Here is a 20,939-nt window from a genome sequence, read left to right on the forward strand (position 1 = left end):
GGATCATTTAACAAATAAATAAGAATATTGGATCAATCCTGTGGAACAGAATAAAATACACCTCAGTCCATATTGATAAAAATAAATGAATAAGTAAAGGTAGGAGAAAAGGCAGTTCTTCCTTGTGTTTGAATTCTAATTAAAACTATAGAAGAAATGTTGGGAATAGAAAATCACCATTTCACAAATATCACAGTAACCATCCTTGCAAACCAGAGTCATTGGTGGATGCTAAAATTAGATGCAGAAGTAGGAAGGGAAGTGGGCTATTTACATCTCCTTGTGGTGTTTTCCGACGAGGTACTTATTAATTACAGACACACAGGGGAGCACAGTAACCACTGTGGAGAAATCTGGCAGATACCCTCTCGCCCAAGCATCCAAGTTAACATCCCAAGAATCAAGACAGATCAGCATCCTGTGCCCTCTGCCGTGGCACACTGGGAAGGGACCAGCAGTCCTTGTGAAGTATCTCACCTAAGATGAGCGAGCTTCATGAGTCATGAGATACCCTCAAGGAACCAGGCTGAGGGGTGGTCTCCAAATCACCAGCCAGGACTTCCCCAGTGTCCAGATCCTGAAAGACCTAGGTGCTGCCCCGACTGGCAGAGACTGAGGATACCAGAAAAATGGCACCGTGGGACAGTGGGGACAAAATGGAGGAAGCTCCTAGATCAGCGGATGGTGTTAATGCTGATTTCCTGGTTTAGATGATTGTGTAAGATGCTAACATTGACAAAGGCTGAGCAAAAATGATATGGGGGTTCTTGGTGCTACCTCAAACTTGTCTAAGTCTAAAACTATTATAAAATTAAAAGTTTAAATAAATAGGGGGAAGTACAGAGGAAGCCAGTTATGTTGAAATCATCATCTACATAGTTAAGTTAATGTATTAGAGTCAAAAATTTTAATCATGTGAAAACAAAATGATGGTAACCATGTGACATGTGAATAGCTTCTTAGATTTCACAAAAATATTTTTATCATGTTATTTACTCTCCAGAACACACCCATGAGGTTGGTATTATTTCAGAGATGAAAAATCTTAATCTAAGAGGTACTCGGTCTGGTTCAAATGAGCACAAGACACATAAACAAGCAACAACCTCAAAGCCAGAGACACAGAGGTGCTGTCCAGTGTCTCCTGCCTGGAAGTGACCGCAGAGGCGGGGCCAATGAAGAGATTTTAGGGGAATCCTGGTAGCTGCCCTTTGAGACTATAAGGATGTCAACCCTATCCACAAGGCACAGAGCCTCCACATCCCGGGCACTGATAAAGAAGAGCGAGAAGATGAAGGAGATGTTGGTGGTAGGAACTTAGAGCTGAAGGGCGTCTTCAAGGTCAGCCCAGCAACCTCCCTGACGGCAGAGTCTGAGCATCCCTGACAACGGGACCCACTGTGGACCCTTAGACAGGGCAGTGACTTAGCGCCATTTGAGGGAGTGTCTCTCTCTCTCTCTCTCTCTCTCTCTTTCAGTTTCTGTCTGTATTTGTGAAGAGTATACATATGTTTTAATCTGTTTTTCTATTTTTAAGAGTTAACAAGAGGATATAGCTCAGTTGGTAAAGTGCTTGCCACTTTAAGGCCCTGGGTTCAATTCCCAGCACTACCCCCCCCCCCCAAAAAAAAAAAAGTTAACAATACTTGGATTTGCAAAGCAATCACATCTAGTATCAAGATGACTCAGGAATGAATGATCAAGAGGAGGATGAGGGATTGAGGATCACAGGGTGGCACCTCTGCCCTCTCATCAGAGTCACCGCTGGTCTGTCTGGAGTGACTCCTGCTGTCTGTGCAGGTGTTTGGAAAACTTTCCAGCTATTAGAGCCCGAGGAATTTTACTCAAGACCCTCGTAGGACTTCGATGCATGTGATATGCTACAGAATAACAAGAAGCACCCCTGACACCGCAGCCCACCCACTGCATGCTACTGACATGAATTACAGAGAACTTGGCTCACAGACTGGTGTCACTCCACCAGGACACCAGGTGCCACTCTGCACTCCTGGCCTTTCATCTTTTTTTCCCCATAGAATTCAGTGCACTGGCATGACCTCTGGTGCTACACTCAAAAATCAGCACATGAAACAAGTCACACATAATCAACAATAGCCTGAACATCTCCAAAATCAGCCCATGCAGGCTAGTGTGTGTGCCGCTGACATTTACTCACTGCATATGTGCATAGACATGGCACAGACGGTGAGCTCACAACGGCATTTGGAATAAAATCACAGTCCTAGAAACAGATTACCTGGGTTTAGATCCTAGTTGTACAACTAATCAGCTTTAGATCCCTGGGCTATTTATTTAATGTCTCTATTTGTTCATCAGAAAAGTGGGGGCAACCATACAGTTCTTCCACACAAGAGCTGTAAGAAGTAAGAAGATGGTATGTGTAACCTGGTGGCACACGCTTGTATCCCAGCAGTTCAGGAGGCTGAGGAAGGAGGATTCCAAGTTCAAAGCCAGCCTCAGCAATTTAGCAAGGCCCTAAGCATCTTAGCAACACCCTCTCTCAAGATAAAATATCTTAAAAAAAAGAGGGGCTGGGGATATGGCTAAGTGGTTCCTGGGTTCAATCCTGGGTACCAAAAAAAAAAAAAAAAAGAAATATGGTATATGTGAAACCATTAGCACAGTTCCTGAGACTTGGTTAACACTCATATAACACTCATTAGCATCTTTATTATACATACAGACACATGTGTATGTGTGTGTGTATATATATATATCAATGTATACATAAAACGTAACTTTCAAAAAACTTAATTATTATGGTTTGTATATGGAATCACTCAGTTTTACGGTTTGGATGTGAGGTGTCCCTCAGTAAGCTCATGTGATAGACAATGCAGGAAAGTTCCAAGGTCAAATGGTTAGATCATGAGCGCTGTCACCTAATCAGTGAATTAATACTTTGGAAGGTCTGCTGTTCTGCATGGTAACTGTAGGCAGGTGAGGCCCGGCTGGAGGAAGTGGGCCTGTGCCCTTGGGGATTCTATCCCCGGGCCCCACCCCACCCCACCTAGGCTCCTTCTCTCTCTCTGCTTCCTGGCTGCTTCGAGGTGATTGGCTTCCTTAGACCTGCCCTCTGCCAGGGTATTCTGCCCCACCTCTAGCCCATAGCAGTGGTATTGGCCAACCATGGATGAGACCTCTGAAACTCGAAACTCGGAGCCAAAGTAGACTCTTCTTCCTCTTAGTATTTTATGGGCTATTTTGGTCACAGTGATTAAAAGTTGACTAGCGCACCCCCAAAGGCTCGTGTGTAGAGCTTGGTTTCTATTGTAGCATTGTAGAGAGGCAGGGCTTTGGGGAGTGATTAGATTATGAGGCTCTGATCTCCTCAGTGAATCCACCATTGATGGGCTCCTAACTGAGTGGATTAGTGGGGCACAGTAGAGACTGCAGGTGAGACCTAGTGGATGGACCCAGGTCACTGGGGGTTTTAATCAGCTTTCTCACTGCTATGACTAAAGGACCCGACCAGCACAACTATAGAGGAGGAAAAGTTTATTTGAGGGCTCACAGTTTCAGAGGTCTCAGTCCATAGAAGGTTGGCTCCATTCCTTGGGGCTCAAGGTGAGGCAGAACATCATGGCAGAAGAGTGTGGCAGAGGGCAGCATCTCACATGATGATCAGGAAGCAGAGAGATGTATTCATTCTGCAATACAAAATATACCCCAAAGCCCCCCCCCCAATTCCTATCTCTTCCAGCCACACCCCACCACTTCAATTATCACTCAATTAATCCCTGTCAGGGGATTAAGTCACTGATTGGATTAAGACTCTTACAACCCAATCATTTCTCCTCTGAAACTTCTTGCATTGTCTCACACATGAGTTTTTGAGAGACACTCAGATCCAAGCCATAACACTGTGGGTAATATCCTGAAAGGATACATTTAGCTCCCAGCCCCATCTTTTCTCTCTCCTTACCCACCCCCATCTCTCTCCACCCTTCCACCCCATTCCCCTTCCCTGCTACATGGTCAAGATGTTCTATCTTTCCAAAGGCCCAAAGCATTCAGGCCAAGTGATTCAAGTATCTATGGACTGAAGCATCAGAAACCATGAACCAAAATAAATCTTTCCTCCTGTAAGTTGATTTTCTCAGGTACTTTGTCACAGTCACAAAAAGCCGACTCACACACTCAACAAGAGCACATAGTTGAGAAAGTTCAGAGGGGGTCTGTTGTGACTCTCCCTAAGGCACCTGCTCAAAGGGGACACAAGCTTTACTTTGTGCTGCTTTTAAAGTTTATGATTGCCCCGTGGCTAGAACAAGGGCAAGGGCAAGCTCAAGGACACCATCCACATATCTGAAGGCAGAGTGGGGCTGAATCCTCCCATGAGATTAGCTGGTATGCAACTCTGTGTGGCAGGTTGAACCCCTGAGACGGAGATCCCTGCTTTGAACTGGAGGTCTTGTTTAGACTCTAGACTTCAGACCCCAGGACTCTGCTGGTACCACACCTAGTTCCACTCAATGGTTATTGAGATGCCATAATAACTCAGGGAAATACTTGCAATTGTATTGACCATCCAGACTTTGCATACAACCTAGAATAATGACACTGTATTTCCTATGTCCCCTCCTCTCCTCATCTGGCCATGGGAAGGATGATGGCACCAGTAGGAGCAGTGGTGATGGCTGCCTTGACAGCAGTCCTGGTGGCTGCAGTGGTGGTAGTTACTGTCGGTGATGGTGATAACGATGCTGCGGGCTTGGTCGGTCAGTGTGGTGGTGATGGTGTTGGTGTTATTGGAATGACAATGGGGACATTGGTGGTGGTAATGAGGCAAAGGTCACAGTGATGGTGTTGACAGTGGTCTTGTTCATTATGGCAGGATGGTGGTTATGAGGATCTGGTTGGTGGCCAGGCATGATGACCAGGAGTTGATGGTAGCAGTGTTGGAGATGACCAGGTAGATGCTGGTTGCTATTTATATATAAACCTGGATGACAGGGGTGGAGATTTCTATTTGAGGAAGATTCCCCCAAACGATCCTATCACACCAGTTATAAGATAATTTCCCAGGATCTCCTGGGTAGTGCAACCAAATAAAGAACTCTCATCCCATGATATAATCTGCAGATGGAGTTCACCAAATATTTCCCAAAGCATGGCTTTCTGAACACTTATTCCAAAGAATGATCCATGAAAGCCAAATGAGCTAGTTAAACCCTGGGATTTCTTTCCTCTTCTTGGAAAGCTGCTGTATACATCCATGTGCTCTGGACTCTCAGAGCCTCTATAATCTGCAGCAAAAATCTGTCTCACTGTGTCCACTCCAGTGTTTCCCAAGCATCTTTGGTCCTCTTTCTGTGGAGGAGGTGAAGGGTCCCTGTTGACCATAATGCAGAGCAGCTAGAGGAACACTAAACAGCACGTGAAATGAAGAAATAAATAAATAAAACTTTGAAAAAAGCATCCCCTGTTGGGACTGATTTTTACGTGCTTGGTAAGAATGGCCGGCTTTAGGTTAGCTTAAATTATGTCTTACATTACACATGGAAAAGATCATCTTAAATTTCCATAAGCAGAATTGACCAAGGAATACATTAGACATGTAAATTAGGGGTATTATTAGAAACAAGCCTCAAAAATGAAATTGCATTAACTCTATAAAACATTTACAACCTAAGAAACCCATATCCTTTTATTCCATACTCATAAAATTGGTAATTTGGTTATTATAGAAAAGTGGTCCTTGTTTACTTTGGAGCCTGGAGCTGGGTTAATGAACTAACCTCGGATGATTGGAAGGAAGTGGTCTTTTCAGCTCTCACCAGTCTGCGGTTCTCCACTAATGTGCAGAGATCACCTGGGGTCAAGTTCCCATGCCTCGATGTTAGGGAGCAGCTTGGTGCCGCCAGGAATGTGTGTTATTAGCAGTGACTTCAGTGCTGACCTGGCTTTGAGAAGTTCCAACAGAACCCATGTTGGAGTGTTTTCCCCTGCTCTGTCTACCAGCAGAGGCAAGATTCCTGTCCAGGAGCAGCCAGGTGAGGGGAGGTGGAAGGTGGACCACTCAGGTCTCTGCCCTAAGGCCATATCTATTAGCTGCAAGGCCAGAGTGCATGCCCCCCCCACCCCCACAGTTGCTTATGGAATCAGGAAGATGACTTCTTGGTTTCTAGAAGCATCCCTCTGCCACTGTGTAACATCAGTCTTAACACGAATAATGCAAAAAAAAAAAAAAAGGAGCTAAGCAGTTTAAATTTTATCTATAAAATTAAGCCCTGTGTTTTGCCACAGCATTTAACTCCATGACCTATTTCATTGAATCCTCTGGCACTGATCCTGGACAGTTTCCTTCAGTGTAAATTGCCACAAAGGTAAATTGAAAACGTATCAAGAAATGGGCAAGGATATTAGTGCAGAATCAAGGAGTCATTGAGCTTCGGTGTTCTGCAGATTCTTTTTTTAATCTCCTTTCAGTACACTACAGTGGGAAGAATTGATTTGGTGAACAAGGCCTCACCTGTGTCATGTCACCATTTGCCCTCTGCAGTGACGGCAGCTGTTCAGATGTCCCATCCTCCCAAAAACCTGCTCCAGCCTGCTCAGAGCTTTTCTGGACTCCCGAAGCTGCCCTCGTGTGCCTCTGCCCAACATGGGTGGCAATTCCTCTCCTGAGGTCCAAAGACCCCCATCCCCAGGAGAGCAGGACTCCCTCCATGTTTATTTCTGAAACTACAGTGCTGACGGGCTACCTGGCTTGGAATGCTGTCTGTGGATTCAATGAACATCTCCTCTTGCCTTACAAAGAAGGAAGAGAAATTGTGTTTGGAGTACATGTGGAGGAGGTAGACCTAGATTCAGGGGTATTTCCAGTGTGCTCTCCAACCGTGGCTACCCCTGAACTTCTCTCTGTCCCCTACCCTAAGTCATTGATTCTCATACCAGCCCTCTGAAATATGTAGCATTACTTATTCTCATTGTACAGGCAAAGGAACTGAAATTTCTCAAGTTCCTACCCATCTCCCAAGCCCCCTTCTTGAGAAGTTGAAGTGACAGATTGCCCAGGGAACAGGGCCACTTTTCACAGATCACACACACAGAGGTTGCCCAAGGCGCCATCCTGAGCTGCTCCCCCATGAGACCTCCCATGACTTATCCCCAGTCAGAAGTGCCTGTTTACAGTTGTGCCCACCACTCCATCCCTCCTGCCTTTCATCCTGTGGAAAGTTCCTGCCAGGTCTAAGGTCCCCAAAGAAAAGGTCATACGTTTCTGAGGATCCCAGCAACACCGACATCTAGAGTTCTGGTGGGTTCTTTATAAAAACTTAACACCAAAAGAACAAACAGCCCAATCAATAAATGGGCTAAGGAGCTGAACAGACACTTCTCAGAAGAGAGATACAATCAATCAACAAATATGTGAAAAAATGTTCAAAGTCTCCAGTAATTAGAGAAATGCAAATCAAAATAACTCTAAGATTTCATCTCAGGCCAGTCAGAATGGCAGCTATCAAGAATACAAACAACAACAAGTGTTGGTGAGGATGTGGGAGAAAAGGTACACTCATACATTGCTGGTAGAACTACAAATTGGTGCAACCAATCTGGAAAGCAGTATGGAGATCCTTAGAAAACTTGGAATGGAACCACCATTTGACCCAGCCATCCCACACCTTGGTCTATACCCAAAGGACTTAAAATCAGGATACTATAGTGGTGCAGCCACATCAATGTTTACAGTAGCTCAATTCACAATAGCTAAATTGTGGAATCAACCTAGATGCCCTTCAATATGAATGGATAAAGAAACTGGGGTATATTTGCATAATGGAATATTACTCAGCATTAAAAGAATAAAATCATGGCGTTTGCAGGTAAAGGGATGGAGTTGGAGAATATCATGCTAAGCGAAGTAAGCCAATCCCAAAAAACCAAAGGCCAGATGTGCTCTCTGATAAGTGGATGCTGATCCTTAATGAGTGGGGGACATGGGGAAAATGGAGAAACTTTGGGCAAAGGGAAGGGAGGGGTGGGGAGGAGTCATGCCGGCAGGAAAGATGGTGGAATGAGATGGACATTGTTACCTTGGTACTGCACATATGGTATGACACTACATCTTGTACAGAGAAATGAAAAGTTATGTTGCATTTGTGTACAATGAACCAAAAAGCATTCTGCTGTCATATGTACCTAATTAGAATAAATGAATAAATTTATAAAGAAAAAAAAATAGAGTTCTGGTGAGTTCCTTTTAAAACTCACCCACTCTGAAAGGATACATTTGTTCAGCACACAGCCAGGAGTTAAATGGTGGGAGTTGGAGGCATAAAAAAGAAAAAAAAATGGTTCTAATGTCTGAAAAGCAGTAGGACCCCAAGCAGGCAGCCACCTGACCAGGGGCTTTGTCACTACCCAGACACAGGCACTGCCAGCCCAAGTGCCAAATGCCTGGGACCAGAGATGATTGTGGAGAACGGGGCAGGAGAGAGAGAGAGAACAAAAGTCCTTTCTGTCCAGTCCCAGAGGGAAATTTAAACCCTTTGCAATATTGATGCTTTGTTGTTTACTTGGCTAAGTTTTTACGAAGTTGTGCACATAGAAAGTAGGACATTTGGAAATGAAAGGAAGAAAAAAACCTCATGCTGACAAGCTTGGGCACTGTAAATTCTGGAGGGGGGGGGGCTTCGTAAAGTGCAGGAAGAGTTTGCTGATTGAAAGAATCTTTCACTGCACAGACAGAAGGAAGGGAAATGGCGGGCAGTGCACCATGGGCACTGGGCAGGTAAGACAGGCCATCCGGCTTCCAGCAGCCAGCTGTGCTTCCAGAGGGCCTGGGGCCTCTACTTCGAAACAGCAGGACTCCTGGATCAGCTTTTCTCTCTACCACAGGCTTCTGTGATGGAGACACGCAGTGGCCTCCGAAATTGATGGGCACTGCTGGCCAGCAGGGCGGAGAGTTGTCTCGAGTTCACTTGGTCTGTGCAGGCCAGGAGCTCTCTGGTTAAAGAGAAAAAAAAAAAGGCAAAATTGTTAAATACACTTGGAATGTGATGTCAAAATAAAGAGAAGGCATCAAAGCTCAATTGCTTCTGGCCAGACCCCCATGTTTTCCAGGCTTAGCTTGGAAGTCGATTTAAATCACAATAATCTCTTTTTAAAAGCATGCTGTGTCTGTTTGGTTCTGATTTGAGATCCTGGGCTTTTGCTTTTTTAAATTTTTTTTCCTCACCTGCTCCATTACCCGGCTTGTCTTTCCTTGTTTACTTGATTCCCAGCAGCTCTTGCAACAGTTGCTCCTGAGCTGTCTTAGAGTTTGCCTTTCAAGGCCTTGTTTCCCAGGGTGCTTTTCAACCAGCACAACCAAAAAAAAAAAAAAAAAAAGAGGAAGAAAATGGACAAAAGGGTACACTAAGTGGGTAGGGGCTGACTGTGGCTGTACCCACAGGGACACTGAGCTTCTCCCAGCAGAAGCCCCAGATTTACATCTGCACAGGGACGGGGAGAATGAGGACGTCTGCGCTCCCGGGAAGCCACGTCTGAGCATTACCTAATGCTTTTCTCAATGGTTTTGACACGTGTAGTTTTGTTTTAAATATGCATGGTAATTCTTAATAAAGTACTGATAAATGCGCCAAGGCATTCTCCGTGGAAATAATGAAGTTTTTATAGTTTGGAATGCCATTAAGTCTTGGCTTCATGGTTTGTGAGGCTGCTAGCATTTTAAACAGCAGTAACGTTTTACTGAAGCCAGTCTTGCTGGGGGAGGTGGTCTCATTTCTCAGGCCAGTTCCAGAGGGGGAAGTTCCTCCATCATGCCCCAGAGTGGCCTGGTCTGGGTCCATCAGGATAGTAGCAAAAGCACAGACAGCCTTGGATTCCAATCCTCATCCCACCATTTTCTGGTAGTTTTGGTAAGTCACAGGTGGACATGAGTGGTAGGAAAATGAGGTTAAAGAGATGATCCTATAAACCAGGCCCACTCTGCTGACCCCCACATGCTTTCTTTTTAAAAGCAATTTACCTGCAACCCTGCCTGGCTTAAGTCAACAGAATCTGTTAAATTCCCCAGCAAACAAACAACCTGTTCTCTGAGGGAGAAACACAGGCCTGAAATGATGATAAGAAGGACACAAGTTACCCTGAAGGGGCAGAATTTTGTGACCATTTCACAAACCAGCTTCCAGAACTCAACGAGATAAGGATATTTCTTCCTACCCATAAAGTCTGTTAAGAACAAGTTCCAGTTAGAACCAGTCAGCACGGGCCAAGAGGACCTAGAGTGGCTCTGGACCTTTACCACACACAGTGGGCACTTGAAAGTCCAATGCCATCCTGTTATCAGTTAAAATTCGAGAGGTGCCCTTGGGTGAAGCGCTGGAAACTTAGCTGGGGCACACAATAAACTGGAGGGCAAGAGGAGTGAGCCATCCTTCTCCTCTCTAAGAGACCAACTCTGTCCCTTGAGAGTGTCCCCTTTTCCTGTCCCTACAACTCATGCCCACTACTCTGAGCACCATGTCTGAAATCTTCCTGGGGTAATTGCAAGAACTGAACGGTGGGCTGCTGCTGCCTCAGCTCTGTGATGGATCCTTGCCCTGTAACAACAGCATAACCATCGGAAAATCACACAACATTTTGGAATCTTTGTTACTGATGCAATTATTATTATTGCATAACAAACAGTATATGGTGGTATAACTTTACCATTTTGATAGGCTTATAGACTCAGCAGATCAGGAATCTGGACAGAGCACAATAGGGGCAGATTACCTCTGCTCCATGATGTCTGAAGACTCAGCTGAGACAACTCTAAGGCTGGGAGTGACCAGGTGGCTGGAGGCAGTGATCCTCTGTAGACTTCTTTACTTAAGTCTGGCAAGCCACACTGGGTATGGAGACTTTAATCTGTACTCTGGGGTCTCTCTGCATAGGCTACTTTGGGACTTCCCAGCATGCACTTGACTTCTGAGACACTGAACCCCAAGACCCTAAGTTGGAAGTGCCTCAGAATCCACACCTACCCTTCTGCCACTGGGTACATTAGTCACATGGAAGAGTGGCCAGGTTTTCCAAGAGTCCTTGGCTGTGAGATAATGCTGGGGCCATGTTTGCAGAACAAGTCTACCATAGTCCTCTCTTTTGCTGATCCTGCCAGGTCAGGGAGTGGAGAGAGTAACAATGACTGAGTCACCAGCTATGTGCCATGAGCTGTTCACGTTGGCTACCTGATTGTAATTGTGTGGGTCTTAACAATAGTATCCACACGCGCTTTCGTTGTTTCCAGATAAAGCATTTTATCAGTCAGCTTCAACTGCACCAAACCTCAACATATCAGGGATATGCTAGAAGAAACAGTTCATTTCTTGATCACAGATCTGTGGGTGGCTGGGACAGGGGGCTTACCCACCCACTCTGGGTCCAGGGAAATAGGAAGGGCAGTGACCACTTGCGTGTTCTTCTCATGGGGATGACACAGGCTCAGGATTGTAAGCCCCACCAAGCAAGTTTTGCATCTCTTCATGTCCCATCTGCTAATATCCCACTGGTCCGGCAGGTCTTCTAACCACGCCCAAAGTCAAGGGCTGGGGAAGTACGCTCTGCCTTGTGTAATGCTATAATGGCAGAATGAGGAATTGGGACCCATAATTCAACCTACCGTAGCCATTTTCTAGCACAAAGAAAATTGGATAAGGATATTGTGGCATTACAGCTAGTGTTTAACAGTATAATCTTGGATGCAAAATACCCATATAAAGTAGTAGGTTATCAAATTGCTAATAAAAGAATAATTCTACAAGCCCAGGTAGCATTTATCCCAGGTATTCAAGGACAATTTACCATAAAGATATCTATTAATATATCACATTACTAAGACAATATATTTTTATGAAACCTAAATCAGCATCTCAATACATACTTAAAAGTCATTCAATAAAATCCAATACCTATTCAGGGATTTTTTTTTGCACTTCTAGTAAATTAGAACTGCAAGGATCCTTCCCTAGACTGATGCACAATGGCATAACACTTCAGAGGCATTCTCACAGTCGCAAAGATATAGAAAAGAATGCCTGCTCACTGCCCTGATTTCCAATGGTATCCATCAAATTATAGAAAGGAGACTTGGTTTTCATTGTTTGCAGGTGATGTTCCTCTCTCCCTCCAAGGGAAAACTATTAGAATTAATAAGTTGAGTAAGGGAGCTTAGATCCAGGATAAACCAAGCAAAGTACTCAGTTTTCTATGTAAGAGTGGTAGTATTATGTACCGAAACAAATATGTACGATGAAATATAGTGAGAAAAAAATTCCATTCTCAAGAGTAATGGCCAGGAACATGTCCCTGAGTCTAACCTTGGCCAGATACCTGAAGGGTGCCAGGGGGCAGCAGTTCCGCCTTCTCCTGAGACACTCGACCAAGTGTGACCAAGTGGGAATAGCCACTTATTGATCAGGTTTCCAGTGAAAACACCAATGGGTGGACATTTTCCCTTTTTTATTCAACTGGAGAAAATAGTTCTGGAAGACTAAGTAGGTGTTCAGAAACTTCCTGCTGTGTCATCACACAGCATCAACTGTGTGATGCCGACTCCAGTTAGCACCATGGAGCATGAAGTCCACATTAAATGAACATATGATTAGAGAAAAACAGAATCAGGGGAGGTGGGGAGAAAATTTATATAATAAGAGAAAGTGAGACAGACATTTAAATAGTTGGAGGAAAAAGGCAATTGATTTCCTGCCCCATGTATTTCACTCAGCAAAATACTAAAGATAATCGACCCAAAGGTTACCATTATGAAACAGGGACCTACCCAGCAGCCAGTGGTGGGCAGACAGAACTTTCCAGAAGAGGCCAACCAAAGTCACAGGTCATATGAAAAGGGACATCCATTCCAAAGGAGGTGCCAGTCTGCAGATTCAGAGCAGGTGGCTTTCCACTTAAGGAGGAAAAGAGAATGTTTGTGTTTCTGGTTCTCTGCGAGACTGAGGGGAGTGGATGGCACAGGCAGAGGTGCAGGAGGAGCAGCCTGGGGACGGTGACATGCCAGATGAGTGGTCGGAGGAGACAGATAGGGAGGTGACTTCTAGCAATGAAACAGAATGACAACGCTATTCAAGAAATTCTATGAAACTCAGTAACAAGATAAGGAGACGAAACTCTTAAGACGAGACACAGAGAATCAATGCCAGACCGGAGCCGGGGAAGGCCTGTGAGTCGGTTGCCAGAGGGACCAACAGTCAGGCTGAGAACCTTCTTGTCAAGGAGAGTTCCTGTGTGTTGGTAGGTAGATAAGGAATGCAAGCGAGGGGGCACTTTACCAAAGAAGAAATGTGAGTGTGTGTGTGTATGTATGTATGTATGTATGTATATATATATATATTTTTTTCATTCCATTATTATGTAATCATTTAAAATGATATTTTCAAAAGGGCCAGTGGCCAAGAAAAATGATGATCATATAATCTCATAAAGATGATATATAACATTAAAAAGATAGTGCACCACGATCAAGTGGGGTTCATCCCAGAGATGCAGGGTTAGTTCAACATACAGAAATCAATAAACATAATTCAAAACATCAATAGACTTAAAGACAAGAATCACATGATTATCTCAATAGATACAGAAAGAGCATTTGACAAAATACAGCATCCATTCATGTTCAAAACATTAGAAAAACTAGGGATAGTAGGAACATACATCAACATTGTAAAAGCTATCTATGCTAAACCCAAGGCCAGCATCATTCTAAAAGGAGAAAAATTGAAAGCATTCCCTCTAAAAACGGGAACAAGACAAGGATACCCTCTTTCACCACTTCTTTCAACATAGTCCTGGAAACACTAGCCAGAAAATTAGACAGATGAAAGAAATTAAAGAGATACAAATAGGAAAAGAAGAATTCAAACTATCCATATTTGCTGACATGATTCTGTATTTAGATGACCCAAAAAAAATTCCACCAAAAAACTTCTAGAACTCATAAATGAATTCAGCAAAGTAGCAGGATATAAAATCAATACCCGTAAATCAATTGCATTCTTATACATCGGTGATGAATCAACCGAAATAGAAGTTAGGAAAACTATTCCATTCACAATAGCCTCCAAGAAAATAAAATATTTGGGAATCAATCTAACAAAAGAGGTGAAAGACCTCTATAATAAAAACTACAGAACATCTAAGAAAGAAATTTTAAAAGACTTTGGAGGATGGAGAGATCTCCCATGTTCTTGGATAGGCAGAATTTTAATATAAATATATTATTAATAAAACTGCTATACAGATTTAATGCAATTCCTATTAGGGTTCCAATGATGTTCTTCATAGAAATAAAGAAAGCAGTCATAAAATTCATTTGGAAAAATAAGAGATCCAGAATAGCCAGAGAAATCCTCAGCAAGAAAATGAAGCAGGAGACATCACAATAGAGCTATAGTAACAAATGGCTTGGTATTGGCACCAAAACAGACATGAAGACCAGTGGTACAGAACTGAAGACACGGAGACAAACTCACGTAAATACAGTTTCCTCATACTAGACAAAGGCACCAAAAACATACATCGGAGAAAAAAATAGCCTCTTCAACATGGTGCTGGGAAAACTGAAAATCCATTTGTGTAATAAAATTAAATTAGACCCCTATCTCTCACCCTGCACAAAACTCAACTTTAAGTGGGTCAAGGACCTAGCATTCGACCAGAGACCTTGCACCTACTAGAAGAAAAAGTAGATCCAAATCTCTATCATGTTGGCTTAGGAACCAACTTCCTCAACAAGACTCCTAAAGCAAAAAGTAGAATCAAGGATCAGTAAAAGGGATGTATCAAACTGAAAAGCTTCTTTACATTCTTTACAGAATGGGAGAAAATCATTGCCACCTGCACCTCAGATACAGCATTATTCTCCAGGATATATAATAAGAACTCAAAAAACTTAACAACAAAAAAACAACCCAGTCAATAAATGGTCAAAGGATCTGAACAGACACTTTACACAAGAAGAAATATGAATGGTCAACAAATATATGAAAAATGTTCAACAATTAGAGACATGCAAAATAAAACTACACTGAGATTTTGTCTCACTCCAGTCAAAATGGCAATTATCAAGAATACAAGTAACAAAAGTGTTAGCAAGGATGTGGGGGAAAAGTTACACTCATACATTACTAGTAGGACTGCAAATTGGTGCAACCACTTGAGAAAGCAGTATGGAGATTTCTCAGAAAACTTGGAATGGAACCACCATTTGACCCAGTTATCCCACTCCTCGGTTTATACCCAAAGGATTTAAAATCAGCATATGGCAGTGATGTAGTCACATCAATGTTTATAGCAGTTCAATTCACAATAGGCTAAGCTATGGAACCAATCTAGGTGCCCTTCAATAGGTGAATGGATAAAGAAAATGTGGCTAATATACACAATGGAAAATTACTCAGTCATAAAGAATGAAATTATGGCATTTGCTGGAAAATGGATGGAACCAAAGGCTATCATGCTAAGTGAATAAGCCAATCCCATAAAACCAAAGGCCCAATGTTCTCTCTGATATGCAGATGCTGACTCACAGCAGGTGGGGGTGGTGGGGGGAGTGGAAGTTCACTAGATTGGATGAGGGGTGTGGTGGGAGGATGTGGGGGGGAATGGGAATAGGAAAGACAATATAATGAATCCGACATAACTCTCCTATGTTCATATATGAATACACAACCAGTGTAACTCCACATCATGTACCACCACAAAAATAGGAAGTTATACTCGACATATGTATGATATGCCAAAATACACTCTACTGTCATATGTAACTAAAAAGAACAAATTTTAAAAGGAAGATATGTAGGGAGATTTACATTATATGGAGAATAATATACATAAGACAAAGAAAATGAACCAAAATATAAGTAGTATTAACCTGCTAGATGTGTTTTATTAACTTTGGATCCTTACCATTTACATTGATTTCTGAACTCATTTTACTCATTGATAACATTTAAGTTAGTACACGGCTTAGAGTGCAGGACTGTTGGTTCTGTCTCCCCCACCCCAGATTCCTGGTTCACAGAGCCTCTTTTGGCTATTTCTCTGGTCTTTGGCTCCCTATTTCTAAATAACAAGCTCATACTGTTGCTTCCTGACTTTTTGGAGCTAGATATTATCCATTGGCTTCTAATTATGAAAAATGAGACTCTAGCTCTGTCACATCTCTGCCGTCAGGCTCACACTTCATGTCTCAAATTGATCGGCTCACAATGTTGGTTCTGCTAATATTTATCGCTTACATTTTTGTCAGCGTAAATGGAGTTAAGTAAATCGCACAGACTGCTGCATTTCCCTGTCTCTTATGTAACTTTAGAACTAATAATTGCTTCCTTACTTGTTCCCTTGTGTCTTTACACCTGAAACTTAATTGAGTCCCACATTTTCTAGAAGGTCTCGAAAGCCCTTCTTTGTACAGGTGACTCAGATGAAATGTCTAACGCATGTTGTTTCTGCCCCTATCCCTCCTGAAGCTCCAATCTCTCCTCAGCCAGCTCTCTACGCCCACTGTGTCACTGTCATCTGGGATCTCCTTTCATTGATTCCCTAGGGTCCCTTGACTTGTCTTCTGACTTACAACTCTTTTGTTTCTTGGATTCCTTACCTTCTACTTTTTTGGTTTACCATCTCATTTTATGGAGTGCATTCTCCAGCATCTTTCTGACAAAGGTTATATGAGAGGTAAACTTTCTAACATTTTGCATAAATGAAAACAGTTCTATCCCATGGTCTCAAGAACAGTGAACTACAGCCTGTAGGCCAAATATAGCCCATGGCCAATTGTCATTTGTTTTGTGAGCTAACAGGGTTTTTTACATTTTAAAAGTTTTTTTGTTTTTGTTTAACAATATGCAATTGGGCTGGGGTCGTGGCTTAGCCATAGAGCGCTCGCCTAGCATGTTCGAGGCCCTGGGTTCGATCCTCAGCACCATATATAAATAAATAAAACAAAGGTATTGTGTTCAACTACAACAACAACAAAAAAATAAATATTAAAAAAAGAACATGGAAGAAAGACTGTATGTGGCTCACAAATCCTAAACTATTTACTGTCTTCTTAGTAGAATAAAAGTCTGCCATGCCTATTCTAACCAATTGGTAGTTTGGCCAAATATAGAATTCAAGGTTGGAAATTAACATTTGACTCCACTGACTTCTAGATCCTAGACTTGCTGTTGAGAATTACAGTGCTTCCCTGCTTTCCAATTCTGTGTGTTTGACCTCTGGTTTTCTTTCTAGAAACTTGTAGAATCTTTTCTTTAAACTTGGTGGTCTGAAGTTTTATAATGGCTTACCACTGTGTGGACCTTATTTTATTCAAAGTGCTGAGCATTCAGAGGATTGTCAATTCTGAAAATGTGTGTCCTACTCTGGGAAAATATTTTTCTTTTTTTCTTTGATGATTTCCTTTGGTCTCTTTCAGGAATTTCTATTAAATTTGTCTACCTCCTGGATGGAACCATGCTCTCATGTGATCCCCTTACACCTGTTACCCTGGGGTCCCGCCCTGCACCTGACATGCTGCAGGCACTTGGTGATATTATGGAGTGCATGTCTTTTAATCTCTAAGAGCTTCTTCCTGTTTTCTGATTGTTCCCTTATAAAACACCCCATTCCTGTTTCATAGGCAGGATATCATCTCTGCAGTATTTCTGACAATATTACTGGAATAATATTAAACGTCCCTTCTGCTCCCTGCATTTCCCTGTGTCCCCCGCGTTCCTTTTCTCCTGGTAGTTGCTCAGTTATGTCTTTTGTGGTGGGCACCTTTCTGAAGTCTGTCTCTTCCCAGGCTGTTGTCTGAGCCATTTTAAGTTGTGATACCAAAATGCCTGAAGCACGGTAGTTAGAAAGAAAAGACCAACCGTAGTTATCTCATAGTTTGGGAGGCTGGGAGCCCAAGATCAGACAGCCCCCTTGTTCAGCCTCTGACCAGGGCCTCATGCTGGGTGGCGTCACACTGGCAAGAGATCAGATAGCAAGACAGGAAGCCAGAGCTGGGAGGGTCCAGCTGGAACTTACTCAGTCCCTGAGGCCAGCACTGGGCCCTTCCAGGAGTGGTGCTCCCGATGAAGACCCAAATACCTCTCACAGCCCCACCTCCTAACACGGCACCTTGGGAACCAGGCTTCCAGTGCGCGAACCTTCAGGAGAAGCACTGAATCCACCTCCCAGCCACAGCAGCCGTCTCCCCATCCTGCCCATCGGGCCATGATGGCAGACCAGAAGCCCTGGGTGTTCTGTGAAGGCTGGTGGTCCTCACGGCCATGTGATCATGCCTAGGCCCAAGACCCCCAGGTGTACCCGTGTCCGTGTCTTCTCCTGGATGAGTCTGTTCCCCAGACAGACAGCTCTGATCTGGTATTGTAGGGGGACAAATGTGACCCTCTTGTCTTAAAGATGGTACTTCTCCCTCCCCTCAGCTGTGCCTATTCTCAGGTGTCACAGTTTACTTTGGCTGAGAAAGCAGATGTCTGGCCATTTAACATGGCGCTGCTTGGGTAACCCCGAGGTAAGGGTGGCATGGCTCCTTACTAATCAGGGTGCATGTTACCCAGACAGGAAGAAAAAGGCGGAGGCCTTGAGGATCTCTCAGTCTTTAGGAAAGACAAGGGCAGACAGATCACTATCATACAAGTGCTGTGAGGAGTGGGCTTAGACAGCAGAGGGTCCCTGGACAAGTACCTGCACGTAAAGAAGGATCGAGGGTGGGTCACAGGAAAGGCAACACTGCCATTGTGGCCAAGAGCATCTGAAGGGAAAAGGCCTGGACTCATGACCATTTGGAGGATAAGAAGGAGTTTTAGCTCAAATTGTTATTTTTATTGACTCTCCTCTCCTGGGTGCTGTAAAAAAGCATTGATTTCTCGGTGCATGACCTGTGCCGTCAGAATGAGCTGAACCATCACGGGTGACACCTGGGTATCCAGGATGCCCAGCAGAGCTGCCTGGCTGGGCCCAGCCCCCCACCCTGTTTCCTCCTGTAAAACAGAGATCAATGTGAAGGTCAAATGCATGTAAAGGGCCCCAGAGAGTCACAGCCCAACAGGAGTTCGTCCTCCCAGCCCCTGTTCCTTTTAAAGGGGAAAAGAGAAAGAAGTAGCCTGTGTGTCCCTCGGATGACCCAGGTAGGCAGGAATGTAGCTGCTTTCTCAACACTCAACATTCTCTTAAGACACTGTTTCCATTAAAAAAAAAAAAAAAGGCTTCTATTTTGGGCTGAGCCTCTTGCAGTCAGTCATTAATCAAGTTCATCATCCCTGCCTACCCCTCCAGGGCAGTTTAGCATCCTGGAAAGGGTTAGTCTCCTGGCATCCAAAAGGGCCATCTGGCCCTACTGCCCCCAGCTGAGGGCTCTGCCCTCAATCTCGGGCATTAACCTTTGTCCTCTCTGCCTCAGCTGTTGAAGCCTCCTCCGCTTCTCCTGGCCACAGCACCATCCCCCTGTCGTCTAGGCTGGTGCCTGGGCTCTCCCCGGTACTGCCAATGCTGTGGTCCCTGGCTTTGGGCTGCACCCCCCTGTACCCTCTACCCTCTCCCTAGGAGCCATGTCCACTGTTAATTCTTAACCCCCTTCACTACTCCCCGAAGGGGCCTTGGGAATTTTCCAGGATCCTTGGTTGCCCTGCTGAGGGTGGGGGATGGGTTGTTTTCTGCAGCACCCTCTGCCCGTCCTGCCACACCTCCATTTCTATGCTGCGGGTGCTGCTCTGAATTGTCCCAGAGCAATGTAAGGGGGTCTCCTCTCAGAACTCCAGGAAGGAAGCAAACTATGCACCCACCTGCTCCCCAGTGTGCATACCTCACTGGGCCTCTTAACTATGTCCGCCCAACCCCACCTCTGACAGCGGCTAGGGAGCAAGCGTGACTCCAGTGTGAGCCCTCTAAACTGCAAACCTTTCTTCTAGACTCTTCTCCACCCTGCTGCCAAGTTCACCTCACCCCACCCTCAGCCCAGAAAGAGCCTTTCATTTCCATTAGCATACTCTCCTCCTCTTAATACTCTCAGAATTTTGGTGTAACTTTGTGCTCTAAGTCCCTGGACTCTGGTTCCTGATTTTTTAAAGGAACTTGAACCTTTTCTCTCTCAACAAGCCTGACTCCTACAAATAAAAGCTCTAACGTTTGCCAGTGTTACCTCTAAAATGAGTTTTAGGAGCCAGTTCTGGAAATCAAAAGGTGAACATTGCCTCCCTGTTCTCCACTGGGGTCTGCCACCCCTTGATGTGGTGCATTCTTCAACTTGCAGGAAGGAGGGCCCCGGGCAGCCAGGATGGCCAGGAATGCAAAATGTATCTGAGATCATCAAGCGCTGGGGGGAAAGCTACACCCTTTGGATTTCAACTCTCCTTCTGAAACAAGAAGTGGTGGGTAGAATGTCTTTCATTCTTCATTGTTAAAGCTGAAAAGATGGGAGATCACTCGTAATCAGAGAGGTGAGTGGGCTATTGAAGCACCAGAGCCACTAATGCCCTGAAGTACACACCTAAGTTTTGAATCAAGGGTTGTGCAAGTCAGGAGGGGCAGAACCCAAAGGCAGGGAGCATGTAGGTGACTTCACCAACATTAAGCTCAACCTGAAGGAACCACACACTCTGGGCCAAGGTGAACAGGATCTTAACTCACCCCCTTCCCCAATCCTAGAGGACTTGAGAGAAGCCTTGGTACCTTAGTACCGTTGCTTAGACAATCAAAGAAAAAAGAGAGGAGAAAACATCCTTCTGAAGAAGGGCCACACATGAGCCCTTGCTCAGATTTGCAATCTTCAGCCTGAATTACCCCAAGAAGTTCAAGTCGAGATCTGTGAGCTTCTAGAAATTCCAGGTTCCTGCCAAAGCAAGTATGAAGCCTTTCCAGAGGAGGACATGTGACCATCAGGATGTGGCAGGCATTGACCAGCAAGCATTCAAAGAAAA

At 44.2% G+C, this 20,939-nt stretch overlaps 1 protein-coding gene and 1 long non-coding RNA gene across 6 annotated transcripts in view; one reads left to right on the plus strand and one right to left on the minus strand.

Moving 5' to 3' along the window:
* The window catches only part of Nmnat3 (nicotinamide nucleotide adenylyltransferase 3), a 141,920-nt gene that overhangs the window by 72,823 nt on the left and 48,158 nt on the right, over window positions 1-20,939 (plus strand). The gene's annotated exons all lie outside the window — the stretch shown is intronic.
* LOC131423726 (uncharacterized) lies at window positions 8,553-11,181 on the minus strand. Its single transcript, XR_009225646.1, has 2 exons — window positions 10,998-11,181; window positions 8,553-8,973 (listed from the first exon to the last, which is right to left on the minus strand). It is a non-coding gene; the product is annotated as an uncharacterized LOC131423726 (long non-coding RNA).

Source organism: Marmota monax, unplaced genomic scaffold (genome assembly GCF_021218885.2).
Source record: "Marmota monax isolate L192 unplaced genomic scaffold, Marmota_monax_Labrador192_F-V1.1 WCK01_AAM20220418_F8-fsc00022, whole genome shotgun sequence".
Classification (NCBI taxonomy): domain Eukaryota; kingdom Metazoa; phylum Chordata; class Mammalia; order Rodentia; family Sciuridae; genus Marmota; species Marmota monax.